This window comes from Dipodomys spectabilis, unplaced genomic scaffold (assembly GCF_019054845.1).
Source record: "Dipodomys spectabilis isolate Male_0828 unplaced genomic scaffold, ASM1905484v1 ptg000018l, whole genome shotgun sequence".
NCBI lineage: Eukaryota > Metazoa > Chordata > Mammalia > Rodentia > Heteromyidae > Dipodomys > Dipodomys spectabilis.
Window position 1 is genome coordinate 12621633 of NW_024870695.1, and position 14838 is coordinate 12636470.

General features: G+C 46.4%; 1 protein-coding gene across 4 annotated transcripts in view; it reads right to left on the bottom strand.

Annotated features, from left to right (window-relative positions):
* Window positions 1-14838, bottom strand: part of Wipf2 (WAS/WASL interacting protein family member 2) — a 62636-nt gene that overhangs the window by 41646 nt on the left and 6152 nt on the right. For 2 of the 4 annotated variants that reach the window (XM_042672616.1, XM_042672589.1), the window contains exon 1: window positions 9824-9942. The gene's annotated coding sequence lies outside the window, so the exon portion shown is untranslated. The other 2 variants (XM_042672599.1, XM_042672607.1) reach the window with 2 other exon arrangements.

Genomic DNA, 14838 nt, shown 5'->3' on the forward strand with positions numbered 1-14838 from the left:
GCTCCACTTCTGGTTTTTAGGTTCTTAATTAGAGATAGACTTTCCTGCTCTGGCTGCTTTGAACTTCAACCTTCAGATCCCCGCCTCCCGAGTAGCTAGGATTACAGGTATGCACCATTGGCATCTGGCTTCTCCCTCTTATTATAACTGATTTTTACTAAAAAGTATTTTAAACTTGGCGAAAACAAATTTAGCTTCATGTGAATTTTCAAGCTCCTTAGTGGAAATAATTTGGAAATGATTTGTTTTTAGTCAGTATATATGATATTTATTCCTTCGGTATTCATGCACAAAGCATTTTGCCACTTGAGCCAAGCAGGTCCGTGTGTGTGTGTGTGTGTGTGTGTGTGTGTGTGTGTGTCCCCGTGTGTGTGTCCCCGTGTGTGTGCGCCAGGCAGGTCCGTGTGTGTCTGTGTGTGTGTGTGTGTATGTGTCCATCCGTGTGTGTGCCAGGCAGGTCCGTGTGTGTGTCCGTGTGTGTGTGTGTGTGTGTGTGTGTATGTGTGTGTGTGTGTGTTTTGTCAGTCCTGGGGGACTTGATGAACTTAGAGCATGGGCACTGTCCATGAGATTCTTTTTACTCAAGGATAGCATTCTACCAGTTGAGCCACAGCACCACTTCCAGCTTTTTCTGTTTGTGTGGTACTGAGGAATTGAACCCAAGGCTTCATGCATGCAAGGCAAGCACTCTACCACTAAGCCACATTCCCAGCCCCCCAGTTCTTTTCATTTTAGTGATTTTTCCATTAGTATCTCTTGGATGGTAACCCTCTCACTTTTGTTTCCCATGTAGATGGGATGACAAATATGAACCACCATACTGTTTTTTTTTTAAATTAAGATGAGTTTTTTTTATATTATCAAGCTTTATGTACAATATCATTTTATTTCATTGTAAAAACATATGTTCTTTTAAACTGAATTTCTTTTACATCTACTGTGCCATTTAAACACTTGATCATCTTGCATGATTTCTTCAAAAATCTGTTATCAAAGATACAAATAGAAAAGCTTTTTTTTTTTTTTTTTTTTGTCGGTTGTGGGGCTTGAATTCTGGGCATTGGTGCTGTTCCTCAGCTCTTCAGCTCAAGGTAAGCGCTCTACCAATTCAGCCACAGCGCCATTTCTGGTTTTCTGGTGGTTAATTGGAGATGAGTCTCACAGACTTTCCTGCTGGGGCTGGCTTTGAAATGTAATCCTCAGATCTCAGCCTCCTGTGCAGCCAGGATTATAGGCATTAGTGCCCAGCAAGAAAAGCATTCTTTATAAATAGAAACAAGGGTGGTTTTATTTTCAGCTTTTATTATGACATAAAAAGTTTACTCAAGGGCTGGGAAGATGGCTCAGTGGTAGAGTGCTTGCCTCACATGCATGAGGCCCTGGGGTTCGATTCCTCAGCATCACATAAGCAGAAAAAAACAGAAATGGCACTGTGGCTCAAGTGGTAGAGTGCTAGCCTTGAGCTTAAGAGCTAAGGGACAGCGCCCAGGCCAAGTTCAGACCCCACAACTGAAAAAAAAAAAGTTAACTCAATAGAAGTAATTTCATTACTATTAGGGGGACGGAATCACCAACTTTTTGCACAAACAATGCTAGCCTTTTAAGCATTCAGAACCTTAACTGCTTAAGAAATGACATAAACAATAATTCTACACCTATATCTCCGCTAATATTTTTTTAACTTACGTGCACAGCTTTAGGAAATTAAAGCCCTAAAGAAATTCGGGAAACCCACTACCCAGAGGCAATATGGGAGTTTACTGTAACTCTATAGGGAGTCAAGGAATCTGTAATGAAAGCTGCAGTTTCCTTCTTTCCTATTATTTTTTATCATAAAAATCAATGACTAAGAATTTAATACTAGATGACAGGTCATATCCACATTTTTTTTTTTTTTTGCTGGTCATGGGGCCTGAACTCTGGGCCTGGACACTGTCCCTCAGCTCTTCAGCTCAAGGCTAGCACTCTACCATTTGAGCCACAGTGCCACTTCTGGCTTTTTCTGCTTATGTGGTGCTGAGGAATCGAACCCAGGGCCTCATGTATGCAAGACAAGCACTCTACCACTGAGCCACCTTTCCAGCCCCATATCCACATTATTAAATAACCTCACAGTTAAACACATTAAGATGGGTTTTGAAAAGTCTTTCGCCTGACTGGCCTCTACTCAAACTGTGATCCTTCTGATCTCTGCCTCCCAAGCAGTTGGGTTTGTTCACTTTTAATGTATTTTGACTCTCATTGCCCATTCACAATAATGACACTCTTCTGACATTCAAGCTATTCTTTTCCTATTATGAACTCTGCATATATATATATATACACACACACACACACACACATGTATATATATATATATATATATATATATATATATATATATATATATATATGCCCTTTGCATGTGTTGTATGAGTAGATTCTCAGTAATGATGAAGTTGATTTTTTTTTTTTCTTGGTTGTGGGGCTTGAACTCTGGGCCTGAACGCAGTCCCTCAACTCTTCAGCTCAAAGCCAGCAATCTACCACTTAAGCCACAGCGCCACTTCTGGTTTTCTGGTGGTATACTGGAGATAAGAGTCTCACAGACTTTCCTACCCAGGCTGGCTTTGAACCTTGATTCTCAGATCTCAACCTCCTGAGTAGCTAGAATTAGAGGCGTGAGCCACCGGCACCCAGCTATATATACTTTTTTTTTTGTGGTATTGGGCTTTGAACTCAGGGCCTCCCTCCTACTAGGCATATGAGCCTCCAGCTATCTTCTCTTCTTAAAAGCCATCAGTGAAGCCAGGTGCCAGTGGCTCACCTGTAATCCTAGCTACTCAGGAGGCTGAGATCTGAAGATCATAGTAAAAAGCCAGCTAAGGCAGAAAAGTCCCTGCGAGACTCTTATCTCCAATTAACCATCAAAAACTGGAAGTGGCTCGTGGTTCAAGTGGTAGAGTGCTAGCCTTGAGCATAAAGAGGCTCAGGGATAGCACTCAGGACCTGAGTTCAAGCCTTACAACCTCCAAATAAATAAATAAATAGGGGCTGGGAATGTGGCTTAGTAGTAGAGTGCTTGCCTAGCATGCATGAAGCCCTAGGTTTGAATCCTCAGTACCACAGAAACAGAAAAAGACAAAAGTGGCACTGTGGCTTAAGTGGTAGAGCAATAGCTTTGAGCACAGAGAGGCTCAGGGATGAACCCAGGCCCAAACAGAGAGAGAGAGAGAGAGAGAGAGAGAAACTGTTTCAAGAGGAGGAAGGCAGGGGAAGTGGAGCTGTGGCTCAAATGGCAGAGCGCTAGCCTTGACCAAAAAGCAGCTGGAGGAGAGTACCCAGGGCCCCAGGACTGGCACTAAATAAAAAGAGGAAGGAGACTGATGCAGTATACTGCATGCCTGTACACACACATGAAAATCTCAGAATAAAACCCTCTTGTATAACTAATGTAAGCTAAATTTAAAAACTATGAAAAAACAACAAACAAAAAATGGTCATTGAGACTGGGGATGTATATAACCCAATAGAACATTTGCCTAGTATGCTGCTGGGTTTGATCCCCAGTACTAAAAAAAAAAAAAAAAAGGAAGGAAGGAAGGAAGAGAGGGAGGGAGGAAAGAAGAGAAGGAGAGAGGGAGAGAGAGAAAGAGAGAGAGAGAAGGAAGGAAGGAAGGAAAGAAGGGAGAGAGAGAAAGACAAAGACAGAAAGAAGGAAGAGAGAGAAGAGGGAGGAAGGGAAGAAGAGAGAAAGAGAAAAAGAAAGGAGAGAGAGAGAAAGGAGGAAGGGAAGAAGGAAGGAGAAATGTTCTCACATTGAGCCTGTATACTTCCTCCAGCTTCAAGACTAGGAGTAAAGGGGGATGCAGTGGAATAAAAAACACTGTCTCTTTTCCTCAATGTCTTGCATTTGCAAAGCTAGTCAAAGGCAATGATTCTGCATTTAATCATCAGATGAATAAGAAACAGATTTAAATTTAGAAGGAGAAAAAAAAAGTTGCAAGAACATTCCATAAAGAGTGTTGCCTCTATTTCTTTGCAGAGCAGCGTTCAGGATCTGCCAATGAACCTCATTTTGACATGAAACGCCCCTTCCACTCTAATCCGGGGCATATCCCTCAAGAGACAGTCAGCAAGGGGGAACTCTGCCAACTTCTGCTTGGGAGTTGTGTGGAGAACAGTAGCAACAAGAGCCTACTTTGAGAAAGAGATCAACAATCACACTCCAAAAGAAAAGAAGTTATTTGGCAAAGAGATGCATGTTGCCAAAATGTTAGTCACAGCTTGAAGGTCTGGGTTTGTGCTTCTGCAACCATTCTTTTGCTTTGACAGAGTCCATTCTCTGGCCCAGGAAACCCAGCTCAGCTTCTGTCACACTCCGCATCTGAAGCAGTCAAAAATCCTTTCAATTTGGTGGTATCAAGCTGTGACACAGACAAGATGCCCACCCAATACTAAAAAAGAGGGGAGAAACCTGTGTCCTGCCATGTTCCACTTAGGACTATACTAGTTCAAGCAAAGCAAAGGGAAAACATGACAAGGTAAACTGAAAAACATTATGTTAAAGAAGCAGGCTAAAAAGTCTAGCAAGGGGGGCACTGAGAAGGTGGCTCAGTGGTAGAGCATTTACCTTGCATGCCTGAGGCCCTGGGTTCAATTCCTCAGCACCACATAAGCAAAAAGAAAAAAGCCGGAAGTGGTGCTGTGGCTCAAGTGGTAGAGTGCTAGCCTTGAGCTGAAGAGCTGAGGGACAGCACCCAGGCCCAGAGTTCAGGCCCCACGACTGGACCCCCCCCCACACACACACAAAAAAAAAGTATTTCAGTTGCTTAGACTCCAAATCTTATAGTGATCTTTGATCTATTTCTGCCCTCCTTCCTTCCTTCTCTCCCCCTCCCTCTCTCCTCATCTTTCTCCTTCTTTCACCAAAAAAAAAAAAAAAAGTCTAGCAAAGAGCCTCCATATTATCTCAAAACACTCTACAAAAACCAAAAGTGGCCCTGTACCCCAAGTGGTAGAGTGCTAGCCTTGAACAAAAGAAGCTGAGGGACAGTGCCCAGACCTTGACTTCAAGCCCCAGGACTGGCAAGAAAAAAACCCCAAAATTTTAGCATAATAGGAAAACAGACTGAAGTGTATCAGACAGCCCATCAGAGAGACAAGTTAAGAAAGAACATTCAGGGCTGGGAAGGTGGCTCAGTGGTAGAGCGCTTGCCTTGCATGCCTGAGGCCCTGGGTTGGATTTCTCAGCACCACATAAGCAAAAAAAAAAAAGAAAAGAAAAGAAAGAACATTCAATAATACATATACTTTGGGGTTTTTTTTTTTGTGGTACTGGGCTTTGAACTCAGGGCCTCCTTCTTGCTAGGCATATGAGCCACCTCTCAGCCAAGCCTTCCACTATCTTCTCTTCTTAAAAGCCATCAGTGAGCCGGGTGCCAGGCGCCGGGTGCCAGCAGCATACGCCTGTAATCCTAGCTATTCAGGAGGCTGAGATCTAAGGATCAAGGTTCAAAGCTAGCCTGGGCAGGAAAGTCCAGGAGACTCTTATCTCCAATAAACCACTAGAAAACCGGAAGTGGCGCTGTGACTCAAGCGGTAGAGCGCCTGCCTTGAGCTGAAGAGTGCAGGGACAGCACCCAAGCCCAGAGTTCAAGCCCCTGACCCAAAAAAAAAAAAAAAAAAAAGCCATCAATGAAGCCAGGTGACAGTGGCTCACACCTGTAATCCTAGCTAGTCAGGAGGCTGAGATCTGAGGATCACAGTTGTTGTTTTTTTTTGGGGGGGGGTGTGGTTTTGTTTTTTTTGTCGGTTGGGGGGCTTGAACTCTGGGGCCTGGATGCTGTCGCTTAGCTCTTCAGCTCAAGGTGAGCCCTGTACCACTTGAGCCACAATGCCACTTCCGGTTTTCTAGTGGTTTATGGGAGATAAGAGTCTCATGGACTTTCCTGCCCAGGCCGGCTTTGAACCACAATCTTCAGTTCTCAGACTCCTGAGTAGCTAGGATTACAGGCGTGAGCCACGGACGCCTGGCTGAGAATCACAGTTCTAAGGTATACCTGGCAGGAAAGTTGGATAGTTTATCTCCAAAAAACTACTAAAAAAAGGCTGAGAATGTGGCTTAGTGGTAGAGTGCTTGCCTAGCACCCACAAAGCCCTGGATTTGATTCCTCGGTACCATATAAACAGAAAAGGATGGGCTGGGAAAGTGGCTTAGTGGTAGAGTGCTTACCTAGCATACATGAAACTCTGGGTTCCATTCCTCAGTACCACATACACAGAAAAAGCTGGAAGTGGTGCTGTGGCTCAAGTGGTAGAGCTCTAGCCTTGGGGTGTCGGGGGGAAGTTCAGGGACAGTGCCCAGTCCTGAGATTCAAGCCCCAGGACTAGCAAAAAAAAAAAAAACAGAAAAAGCTAGAAGTGGTGCTGTGGCTCAAGTGGTAGGGTGCTTGCCTTGCACAAAAGAAGCTCAGGGACAGTGCCCAGCCCTGTGTTAAGCAGCAAGATGGGGACCAAAAAAAAAAAAGCATCAGTAAAACATGAAAACTTCTATTCTCAACACCTTCAGCTCTCTCCTGCATTTCACCTTTGTGCTGATATCACATAACTAATCAGTACCAAGTAGGGTAAACAACTATTCTGATATCAAGTGTGAGATACAATTAGAAACTGCCCCCTCTTTTAGCAAGTCCACGTCAGAACTGAGAAATGCCAAGACTTTAAGAAACACTTGTAGATTAAGCAAGTCTCAAGCAAAGTGTTGAATATGATGCCCAATGAAAAAGCTAGGAGTCAGGATTTCAAAGAATAATAAAATAGCTAAGACTGTGCACAAACACATGAGTTCTCCCACCCCGCCAACTAACAAGGACATAATCACTAGACCAAAGCATAAGATTAAACTTTATAAAATACTACTTTTTAGTGAACTCTCAAAAGTGTGAAGGCAGAAAAGCTGATGACTAGAAAATAAAACACTGCATACTCCCAGCCTCCATCAACCATTATCATTTTTTTTGGAGGGGTCCAGTCGTGGGGCCTGAATTCTGGGCCTGGGCGCTGTTCCTGCGCTCTTCAGCTCAAGGCTAGCGCTCTACCATTTGAGCCAAAGTGCCACTTCCGGCTTTTTTCTTTTTGCTTATGTGGTGCTGAGGAATCCAACCCAGGGCCTCAGGCATGCAAGGCAAGCGCTCTACCACTGAACCACCTTCCCAGCCCCCAGCCATTATCATTTATCCCCAACTCTAGCTTCTTTTTATTTTCATCTTGATGGTAGGTAACAGAACCCAACACGATGTCACACAATAATACAAACTACTTGATTTTTTTAAGTTGATACTAAGAGCAGTTTAAAAATTCAACATTGCTAAGTGCAGGTGGCTTACACCTGTAATTCTTGCTACTCAGAAGGCTGAAATCACAGTTTGAAACCAGACTGGACAGATAAATCCTTGAGACTCTTACCTCCAATTAACCAGTAAAAAGCTACAAGTGTGCCGGGCACCAGTGGCTCAGACCTGTAATCCTAGCTAATCAGGAGGCTGAGATCTGAGCATCAAGGTTCAAAGCCAGCCCGGGCAGGAGAGTCCATGAGACTCTTTATCTCCAATAAACTACTAGAAAACCGGAAGTGGCACTGTGGCTCAGGCAGTAGAATGCTAGCCTTGAGCTGAGGAGTGCAGGGACAGCACCCAAGCCCAGAGTTCAAGCCCCATGACCCACAAAAAAAAAAAAGCTGCAAGTGGAGGTATGGTTCAAGTGGAAGAGCACTAGCATTGAGTGATAAAGCATACGAGAGCACAAGGCTCTAAGTTCAAGCCTAAGGACTGGCACATCCACAAAAAAAAAAAATTAAACATGCCTCAATTCAAAGCCAATTCTTTCCTGGCATAAAAAAAAATTACAGCAAAAAGCAGGGCGCCAGTGGCTCATGACTGTAATACTAGCTACTCAGGAGGCTGAGATCTGAAGATCATGGTTCAAAGCCAGCCCAGGCAGGAAAAGTCCATGAGACTCATCTCCAATTAACTACCAGAAAACTGGAAGTGGTGCTGTGGCTCAAGTGTAGAGCACTAACCTTGAGCTGAAGAGCTCAGGGACAGAGCTCAGGCCCAGAATTAAAGCCCCATGACTGACAAAAATAAAAAATAGATAAATAAATAAATTGCAGCAAGGCTAAGAAGAAGAAATAAGGGAAAAGAGGGAAAGCATGTCTTCTAAATAACAATATCATAGTCATGTTTTCAAAGATCATGTCTTTACCACCACTTTAAAGATCTCTTTAGGTTAACACACTCTCTTAGAGAATGGAATGAGCCAGACCTAGTTGATGATTTGTCTCAAAGCTATTAAGTAAATCCATAGATGAGCTAGTCTATTCCCTTAAATTCTCTCCTGATTCATAAGAAAAGTAGTAGCCCAAAACGGTGTCATTCAGAAACAACAAACTGTAAGACAAATATAAGCATCATGAAAAAAAAAAAAAAAAAAAGCAGTGAGTCCCTGGGAGAGCCCAAAAAGTTTATTCCAAGTCCCTTTAAAAATAGGAAATCCAGGACTGGGATTGTGGCCTGGTGGTAGAGTGCTTGCCTAGCATGCAGGAAACCCTGGATTTGATTCCTCAATATCACATATACAGAAAAAGCCAGAAGTGGCACTGTGGCTCAAGTGGTAGAGTGCTAGCTTTGAGTAAAAGAAGCTTAGGAACAGTGCCAGGCCCTGAGTTCAAATTCCAGAACTGGGGGGAAAAATAAAAAAAAACAACAACACGAACTCCAGCCGGGTTCACCTGTATTCCTAGCTACTTAGGAGGCTGAGATCTAAGGATCACAGTTCCATGTCAGCACAGCCAGGAAACTCCAAGAGAACCTTATCTACAATAAACCACCAAAAAGTCGGGAATGGAGCTGTGGCTAAACTAAATAGAACGCTAGCCTTGAGCAGAAAAGGCTCAATAACAGTACCCAGGCCCTGAGTTCAAGCCCTAAGACCTGAGCACACACACACAAAGCTCTCCAGGGCTGGGAGTTTTAGGTATGACCCCCAGCAGGTAGGTGTAGGTGTGTGTGTGTGTGTGTGTGTGTGTGTGTGTGTGTGTGTGTGTGCACAGCAGCTTCTTCCAGCTGCTCATTCCACCCTGATCTTTTGAAAATGTTCCCTCTCGATCAAGTAACTCAATCCCACGTCTACCACTTTAAGATGTCCACCTTCCCTGACTTCACTCCCCACACCAAGATGAACCCTCAACTCCAGGCGCTCCCAAGCGCGCCTCCACATTTCTCAGTCCACCCTGTAATTCAATTCTGATCCCTCTCCACTGACGACCTCACGATTCCCATTCAGGTAAGCAGTTTTCCCGAGTCATCCTCTCCACCATCCCTTTTCACCTACATCAATCCCCAGAATGTGTCACACTGGCCGATTGCATTTCCCCAACAGGTCCTCCCTGCCCATCTCCTCCCTTTTTTTTAATTTTTGCACACGGTCACTTCACTCCTCACGCCGAGGCTCCGTCTTACTCACCTGACCCAACCCTTCAGGATCCCTTCGCTCTCTCGGCAATCTCCCTCCCCATTTCCACAGCCCGCGGGCGCCCCACAATCCCCCGACCACTCCGCGGCACTCAGATCCCCGCACGCCCCCCCCCTCCCCAGGACCCACTGGCCCGGCCCTCCCGGCCCTCAGAGCCCGCCCTCGGGACCCCCTCTCCTCCTCAGGCCCCTCCTCCGCGGCCCCTCTCCCCTCAAGCCCCGCCCCGCGCTCCCCTCCCCCGGGTCTCCCTCCCACTCGGGCCCACCCGGCACCTCAGCGACGGACCCGGCCACTCCAGCTTCTTTCCGACCTGGCTGCAGCTGCTCCGGGAGCGAATCCTCCGCCACCTCCGCTCAGGTTTCGTCCTGTCCCGCTGGCCACCCCCCCCCCCCACTCCCGTCAAGCTCTCTCCTTCGCCGCCGCCGCCCCTTTTACCAACCCGGAAATGGATCTGCTCCCACTGTCCCCAGCGTCCGCGAACAAAATGGAGGCGGGGGTAAAAAAAAAAAAAAAAAGGGGTGGAGGGGGGAGGAGGTGAGCACCCGGCGCGAAGAAGCCTCAGGCGCATGCGCTGCGGGAAAGCCCGCCCCCTTCCGGCTTCCGTCAGGGCGGAAGTGGCCGGGGCCGCCATCTTGAGAAGGTCGCCAGGACTCCGCTTCGCCGCCGAAAGCCGGCGTTTGTCTTTCTGGATGCGATTGGAACTTATCTGGGAAGCCTTCAACAGCGGGTGACGCCGGGGTTCTGCCCCTAGAGAGTCAAGTGCAGCTTTCGCTTTTTCAGACTTTTTAAAATTGCACCAGTGAGTCTGTGTTGTCGAGGTAGAGAAACTTTCTTGAATATGCTTCTTTTTCATGTGTTTCACACACACACACGTACATACCACCCTCCATAAATGCCCTTCCCTGATTTACAGCTAGTGGAAGCCTCCGCGGACTCTTGCCTGGGCCCCGTAGGCAAGCTCTGGTTGTCATAGCAACAGCGAGGCAGGCCCCTGCGAACGAGTTATCCGTTACGTCATCTCAGCCACCCGGCCCCACCATCCTTCCCGCGGATGCCGTGGGCTGAAGCTTCCCCACGTCTCAGACCTAGGCGGAAGGATGGTGCTTGGGCCTAGGGCAGAAATCCTGTACCCTCCCTAGTGGAGCTACTAACTCTGTAGTAGTTAACTAGTCCCTCTTCTCCTCCCCCGCCCCCCCCCCACCCCCCAGCACTTTACCATTCCAGGCAAGCCCATTGCTTTAAGTCCTCAAAATGCTCTTTACCTCAACGGTATCCATGGCACTGAACCCGAAATAAGGAACCTCAGCTACCCTGTCTGTAAAACAGCTCTCCCGGGTACCTGTCCCTTCAGTCCTCCTAGGGTTATTCGAAGGCTTAACTCCAGTAATGAGTGGGAGGGCACGTTATAAGCCATAAGTTGTTATTTTTGCTTTCTTTCTATCTTACCATGAGTGGTGCAGTTCCCCACCCCATTAGTCTAGTAAATGTCACACTGAGTACCTGCTGTGAGCCAGGCACTGGGCTAGGCACTGGGAGATGGCTACAGAGGTGATGTAAGAGTCTGCCCTTAAGGGAAGTGGTGGTGTTCGTGGGCTGGCTAGCATGTAAACAATGTGCTAAAATACAAAGCAGCATGTGACCAGGGCCAAGGGGACATACAGACTGTGGGACGACAAAGGAGTGATTTAATTCCTGCTAAAGAAGGAGAGGAGATTTCGTAAATTTTTTTTTTTTACTAGCTCCTAGAGGATGAGTAGATTTTATTACCAACCAGAGAGGGCAAGGAACACATTCCAGACCTAAGGATCAGCAGGTTCAAATGTCTACATCCTGCATGCCTGAAGGTGATTGGACCACCAGGGGGTGGGTTCCAAATTATTGGATAGAGCCTTCCAGTTCTTCAACCTCATCTCCTACCTGCCCCTGCCTTCACCACTGTACACTAACTGTGTAGATCTGCTCCCTGCCTGTGCAGTAGACCAACTAATTCTCACCTCAGTGCCTTTTATACCAGCTATCATGTGTCTCTGCCTCATTTTCAAACCTTAACCAAGATGCCACCCTTCAGGGGGCATTCCCTGTGCTGTGGAATATCACTCTGTGTTACGGGCAGTCACCAGGGTAGACACAGGGACATCCATCTCATTTAGGGAGAGAGTAATCTATCAAACACAAGACACAAAGGATAGGATCAAACCCAGTAATAGGGCGGAAACCAGGGCCCAAAATTCCAAAATGGCCCCATAGAGAACTATTGCCTCATGCCACACTTTCAAGTTGGACAGGAACCAATTTGTAAAAGACTTTATTATCCATTGTGAAAAGTTAGACTTTATCTCAAGGGTGGGAAGGAAACTACTGAAAGGTTTAAACAGAGTTAGTGCCATGACTCATTTTGCATTGTGGAAAGATAGCTCTGGCCAATGAGGAGGATAGGTTTTTATGATGCCAGGCTGCTAGCAGGAATGCTAGTTGTAAGGCTGGTATGGAAGTCCAAGTAAGAGACAACAGTTGCCTGAACTGAGTGGTATTGGGTACTGACTTAGTACAAAGGCTTTGGAGGCAAGGGCTACCTCTACAGAGCAGCTGAAGGATGCTTAGTTCTCTCGCCACTTGGGCAAGTTACTCAATGTATTGGCCTCAGGTTCCTCATCCACAAAATAAGACCAACTGGAATGTGCCTCATGGGTGTGCTCACATGGAAAGCACCCAGTAATCAGCCACCATCATCGTTGTTAAGCAATCAGCAATGGAGATGGCCGAAAGGAATTCTAGATCTAATTAAGAAAAAGGAATGTGAGGACTGAAGAGAGGGAGCAGCCAGAAGTCCTATGTGGTGATGGTACTAACTAACACTTAGCTGGAGAAGGCTGAGAGGAGCCTGGAGTGGTGGAAGAGCCTGAGTACACACACCTGATGACAAACCCAAGAAGAAAAGTCTGGCAGACCTCAGGGATGTTTGGTTCTTAACCTCAAAAGAGTAATTCAAAGCCGGGCGCTGGTGGCTCACACCTGTAATCCTAGCTACACAGGAGGCTGAGATCTGAGGATCACAGTTCAAAGCCAGCCCGGGCAGGAGATTCCCCGTGAGACTCTTATCTCCAATTAGCCACCAGAAAACCAGAAGTGGCGTTGTAGTTCAAGTGGTAGAGTGCTTTGCCTTGAGATGAAGAGCTCAGGGACCATGCCAGGCCCAGAGTTCAATCCCATGACTAAACAACAACAACAACAAAAATGTAATTCAAGAGCTGGGATATAGCTCAGAGGCAAAGAGCTTGTCTTTGCTTGCCTAGCAAGTGCAACGTCCTGAGTTTGATCCCCAGTTCCAAAAGAGAAAAAAAGGGAGTGCTTGTGACCTTTCTTGGTGGATGGTTATGGGGTCTGGTAAGGTCTGAGCCCTCTGTCCTGTCAAGATAACTTCAAAGCTTTATGAAAAATCATCTGTGTCCCCCTGAAACCCTACTAACACCCAGGTTTACCAGGAGATCTGGGTAGGGATAGGTTTGATGGGCTTCATCGTGTATAAAAAGAAGTAAGGCTTGAAAAAGTTCCACTCCTGCACCTTGTTTTGTTTTGTTTGTCGGTCAGCTGGTCGTTGGGCTTGAACTCTGGGCCTGAGCCCTATTCTTCAACTCTTCAGCTCAAAGCGAGAGCTCTACCACTTGAGCCACAGAGCCACTTCCTGTTTTCCAAGTGGTTTATTGGAGATAAGAGTCTTGTGGACTTTCCTGCCTGGGCTGGCTTTGAACTGCAATACTCAGACAGATCTTAGCCTCCTGAGTAGCTAGGATTACAGGCATGAGCCACCATGCCTGGCTCACTCCCGCACCTTCTCAGGGCCATCATTAGCCAGCTCCTTTGAGTGCACGAGGTGAAATGCCAGTCTGCCTGCACATTTAAGCAAGCTTTGTTAGATGAGAACACAGAACATCACTGTACATATACTTGTAGAAGCAGCACTTCTTATGTGGCATGAATAAAATGTGTCTGCCACTCCGTGCAGCTTCTAGTGTGTCCTCCTGGGGTCCTGATCATGCAGCAGGCACACAGAGAGCCTCACCTGACCACCATCCAAGGAAACCTAGGGATGGCGAGCAGATGGCCTCCAGGGCCTCAGTCAACTGTAATGTTCAATAAGCATCTGCAAACAGAACAAAACAAAAAAGAAAGAAAAGAGGGATCAAGATTTCCTCAAGAAGCTGGGCACCAGTACCTCACACTTGTAATCCTAACTACTCAGGAAGCTGAGATCTGAGAATTGTGGTAGGAAGTCTGTGAGATTCTTATCTCCAGTAAACCACCAGAAAACTGGAAGTGGTGCTGTGGCTCAAGTGGTAGAGCTGAGGGACAGTGCCCAGGCCCAGAGTTCAAGCCCTCAAGGGACCAAAAAAAGCAGGGTTTCCTCAAGAAATGTTCTGTGTGGCCTAATCCCATCCCTAGGCATTTTGAGAAAGTAATCTTGGTGCTGACACCTAGTGGATGGCTCAGGTACTGTATAAATTCCTGGCACTTCTATTTGTTGTTGGGTTTTTTTGTTTGTTTTTCTGACCACTCCAGAGTATTTTTACCCTTCTGTTCCCTGCTGAAAGATCTCGAGGGCCATAATGCCACTCTGTAAACTCATCCTCTATAATTCTTCCCACAGAGCCCTTTACTACCCTTTGAATGTTTAGGCCAGGTGCTGGTGGGTCACACCTGTAATCTAGCTATTCAGGATACTGAGATCTGAGAATCACTGTTCAGCGTCAGCCCAGACAGGAAAGTCCATGAGATTCTTTTTTTTTGGTCGGTTGTGGGGCTTGAACTCTGGGCCTGGGCACTATCCCTCAGCTCTTCAGCTCAAGGCTAGTGCTCTAGAGCTTGAGCCACAGCGCCACTTCTGGTTTTCTAGTGGTTTATCGGAGATAAGAGTCTCACGGACTTTCCTGCCCAGGCTGGCTTTGAACCTTGATCCTCAGATCTCAGCCTCCTGAGTAGCTAGGATTACAGGCATGAGCCACCGGCACCCAGCTCATGTGACTTTTTTTTTTTTTTTCAGTCGTGGGGCTTGAACTCTGGGCTTGGGCGCTGTCCCTCTACTCTTCAGCTCAAGGCTAGGGCTCTACCACTTGAGCTACAGCGCCACTTCCCATGAGATTCTTATGTCCAATTACTCACTAGAAAAGCTGGAAGTGAAGCTGTGGCTCAATTGGTAAAGCATTAACCTTGAGCAAAAATGCGCAAGGACAGCACCTAGTCCTTGAGTTAAAAAAAATAAATCTCTAGTATACCCAGAATAGAGTAAGAGTGAGAAAAGGTGATGCCAGGTGACCTGCAGCCGTATGA